Source organism: Ciona intestinalis, unplaced genomic scaffold, assembly GCF_000224145.3.
Source record: "Ciona intestinalis unplaced genomic scaffold, KH HT000209.1, whole genome shotgun sequence".
Taxonomy (NCBI): Eukaryota; Metazoa; Chordata; class Ascidiacea; order Phlebobranchia; family Cionidae; genus Ciona; species Ciona intestinalis.
In genome coordinates, this window is record NW_004190530.1 from 9568 (window position 1) to 14620 (window position 5053).

Below are 5053 nucleotides of genomic sequence, written 5' to 3' on the forward strand. Positions count from 1 at the left end.
AATTATCGGGGTGATTAGTCACGTAGGGGAAGTATCCAGGTATATAGTCATGGGGGAAGTAGCCGGGGGAATAATAGTCATGGGGGAAGTAGCCGGGGGAAATAGTCACCAAGGGAAATAGTCACCGAGGGGAAGTAGCCGGGGGGAATGGTCATGGGTGGGAAGTAGCCGGGGGAATTGTTATGGGTGGGAAGTAGCCGGGGTGAATAGTTACGGAGGGGAAACGCTCAACCTGTTTTTAAGCGATTACAGACTAAATTATGAATGTGTCAATTGCTATTAAGATTGACTGGGAAATGTTTAAATATACAGCAGGGCTATTTTTGGCACAAATTTACGTTCTTTAGTACAATCTGCATTGTTTGGATGAAAAAAAAAGCTTAAAATGCGCACTGAATGAACCAAATCCGGTCATTGGTACTCTGTTAATAACTTAAAACAAAGCAAGAATATGTTGCCAAACTAATCCTTTTATCTTTTTCAAGTCTACAATTCACTGCAATTACCTACAGCCACGGTCACCCTAATTAATTATATAACTGTTTTGCCAATGTAATAATTTAAATGCCTCACGTTTTCGCTTTATAATCAACATCACGCACTTAACCATATATAGCGTTAATCACGTACCGCTATGGTATGAAAGTATTATTTTGCGCCCATTCATGCGCTAATATTTGTCGAACTTTCTCTCATGTCTAAGGTTAATCACGGGTCGAATCGGGTGGTTCTACATAATAAAAAGTTTAACAAAAAAGCATATTCTTAGCTTCGAACCACGTTTTAAAATTTTGTCTACTGCCATTGCAAGCGTCACGTGTCGCACTGAATTGTGGGAATTTTGCCATTGTCTGTTGACCAATCACAGCGCAGAATTTAAGGCGATAACGAGGGCCATAGCTTTGCATATTTACAGGCTATTCTTTATTTATCTCTCACAATCAAAAATTCATCTTTCCAACGTTTTTTTCATCGCCTACGTTGTTTGGTGCTTCGTCTTTACAATGTTGTGATATCATAAAAGGTCACAGCATTTATTTAGGCTACCACTTTTTAAATACTTATTCATTTCCAATTAAGATTATGCGTCCTAAATAAAAAAGTATCTTAACACACTGATTGTGAACCCCTATGATACTTCTTTAAAACAATCTACAAACTAGGTATTTTGCACGTAAAATCGAGCGAAGTCGTGTTATACATAATCGAAGAATGGCCGGGCTTGACAAATCCTGACGTAAACGTTGACACCAGTTCGCCAAACAATTTCATGCGTAATCGGTATATGTTTTTTTGTGTAAGGGCCAAGTATGGACACGCCACTAGTCAACCTTATTTACATGTTCGGTCATTGTTAGGGGTAGCCGATTATCGGCCATTAGATAGATAAGCTGTAGATAATCGGGTGTGAAGGGCTGACGGCCGCACATAAACGGTAGATAATTTTTGACTGGGATATGTCAGAATATCCCGGACGAGCCCCCAGTTGTCACGTGTATCGGAAGGTCACGATACGACGTGGTTTAGTTTGGGATTCTGACTTGGAAGTCCTCTTAACAAACAACACACTAGTACCTTGATCAGATGGCACACAACGTTTTATTCTTAACACACACAGCCTTATTCAAATAGAATTGCATTAGAACATAGAATAACACAGCAGCTGACACGATCGTACATAGAATAACACAGCAGCTGACACGATCGTAATAACCTGTAACGGACTAGTAGGCCTACAACGGCTCATTTTAGCTTATTGGCTTTGCAAGTATCACAGTTATGTATACGTACAGCAGTCAAAAAGAAAGAATGCTGCACGCTGGCTGTTAGACGCCTTGACCGCGTGGTATCAGGCGGACAATGGGGTCGTTAATCGTAGGCGTAAGTTTGGACGCGGAAACAATACACAAGACGATAAAAATAGGGCGAGATAATGCAGTACAACAAAATGGTCTACCAAGCGCGCACAAGATATATCGTGATTACGATCCAGACGAATCTGTTACAACTAAAGTGTTTGTGACACTTACGTCTTATTATCGGACATTCGTCAAAAACTACGCCGCTATAGCATCACCACTGCACAAACTGACAGAGAAGGGTTGTAGATTCAACTGGTCTCTGTCAAAGAGCATTCGCCTCATTGAAGGACGTGTTGACTCGCGCACCGGCCCTCCAATATCCAGACTTAACGAAACCCTTTCTCTTGGATACAGATGCATCAGACGCTGCAATCGGTTGTGTTCTGGGTCAAGTAGTGGACGGCAAAGAACATGTAGTCGCCTACGGCAGCCGAACCTCGACAAAAGCTGAGAAACATTACTCAACCACACGAAAAGAACTATTGGCCGTAATATTTGCAACTAAACTGTTCAAATGTTATCTTATAGGTGTTCATTTCACTCTACAAACAGACCATGCATCCCTATGCTCAATGCGCTCGTTGGGTTGAACATCTCATCCAGTTTATTTTCGAACTTGTACATCGACCGGGTAGCAAGCACAACAATGCGGATGCCTTGAGCCGCTTGGAGGTTGAAGACGACTTCCCGTGTTTAGTGAAGGATGAAAACATCGACGAAAACGATGCGGTTGAGCAGGATTGTCAATTACAAATAACACCAGCACTAGGTATGTCAACAGAAGAAATTGAGAATGCACAACGTTCGGATAATCACCTCACTCATGTTCTGCCGTGGCTGGACCGTGGTGTGAGGCCGACGTACAGGAAAGTGAAGAAATTTGGAACAGAAGTTCTTTACTACTGGGCGATGTTTTCAAAATTGCATTCCGAAAATGGACTAATCTACGTGAAAGATGAAAATGGCGTACCAGGTACATTAACACCTAAATTAGCGGTTCCTGAAAAGTTAAGACACGAGTTTATTAAGTCGGTTCACGACCAAGCTCACGGTGGCGGCCACTTGAACCACTAATTCCGTCCACCAAACTGAAAGCAATGCAGAGAATCGAAATCGATGTGCTCGGTCCTTTACCCACAACACGTGCAGGCTATCAGTTTATCCTGGTGGCTTGTGACGTTTTTACAAAATATGTCCGAGCTTGGAAAAATATGTCCGAGCGCTCGAACAAACAGCCAAAGAGACCGCTAGCTTGTTATATCATCGATGGTTCACGGCGCATGGCGTACCTGATACCGTTCATTCAGATAGGGGTACTAACTTCGAAGGTAAGCTTTTTCAGGAACTGGTAGAACTCATGGGAAGCAGAAAAACGAGGAGCACAGCGTATCACCCGGCAACCAATGGAGGGGTGGAGCAAAATAACAGGACGATCATACCTATGCTGAGGAATTATATACAAAAAGATGAAAGAAACTGGGACGAAGCGCTCTCCTGTCATTGCAGTATATAACGCTAGCAAACACGAAAGTACAGGGTTCGCCCCACACTTTCTTCTCACAGTCAGAACGCTTCGATTACCGACCGACCTAATGTACACCGAACCAAGAGAGTCCAGGATATCGAGTCACCTAAATCACCACGAAGGGCTCAAGAACAGCTGGTACTAGCAGGGGAAATCGCATGCGAAATGTTGAACGCACAAAGAGCACGAATGGAGAACCGATACAATAAAAAGTCGCACGGTAAATGTATTGAAACATCGTGTTACTTACCAACCCAGCCGTACCGGTCGGTAATTGCAAAAAGTTTCAGTTGCCATATAAAGGACCATCACATCGGGTGGTTGACAAGATAGGCCCAGTATGAATGTAAATGAATGAATGTAGGGAAAACGACAGTCGTTATAACACGGGTGTGCACCTCGCGCAAGCTTACGAGTTACCGAGTATGTTACTTTGTAGGTGATTGTTTTTGGATTTTTTTATTTTTATGTATGGCTGATAATTTGGACAACCCATTAGTGACCACTGCTGGGTTGGAGCAATTGCCGTTAAGTGTCTTGCTAACACATACGCCCACAGCAGCAGCGACGAGCCTTGAACCCATTACCTCTGGGTTAGAGGCAGGCGCGCTAACCACTACGCCACGGCGCCGGACTAAGTAAACTTTGTCATACAGGATAGAGTTGGCAAGACACAAACTGTCCATTACAATCGGCTAAAACCTGCAGCGGACGGTGCAACGTGGACCGAAGATGCAATTGTGCCAGTAGACGAACGACAGAACGCTTCGCAACAACCGGTATGTGGACATATATATACTCCACAGAGTTTACATCGGCACCGCAAAACGAGAACGAACAGGACACGAATGAAGCAGACGAGACGACGGGCGAAGCAGTCGTCGAGGAGAACGAAGAGACGGCACAAAAGGAAATGAAAGACACGAGAAACTCACGAAATGATGTTTCACAGAATGATTTGACACTGCACGAGTTACAGCGAGAAAGGCCAAAACGCAATCGACGACGGCCTCAGTATTATGTCGAAATTTGTGTCCTTCAGGAGAAGGACGGATGTAATAATGTAATAAGGGGGGGGGGGGGGGTCTTTGNTTGTGTGCAGTGTTTAATTTGTCGATTTTGATTGTTCACATGTTTAAGTCTCGGCGTTTTCTGTGCCGTTGCTGGGCTGATTGAAGTAATTTGCGCGTTTTCTATTTCTCGTTTCTATTCGCTTGTTAAGTTAGTTTTCGTTGTATCGTGTTGTTGAAAGGTTGTGTAACTGTATTAGAGATTGTGCGAAGTGTTATTTGAGTCATTTTACAAAATACGGTTGTTCTTAGTAGTTACATTGTACTTGTAAACGCTAACTTGTTTATCGGTCATTGCCACTTTTATATTTTAGAACGTCTGTTTTTATATTTGCTTTTATTAAAACGATATACGGTATTATATAGTTGTTTTAGTTTAGAGCAGACTACGACAGGCAGGCCCCGCGATTGGCCGTTAAGTCAACGTCCCGGACCATACACCTCAAACACGTAACAGTAATGTAATTTCGTCATTGCGCCAATTTTATTTTTTATTCCATTTGTATTTATTGTTCCTATTTTAATATAATTAGCCAGATCGCTCTTAGTCCATGCGAGAATGCGAATACAATTGAATTACACTTTACAAAGGACTT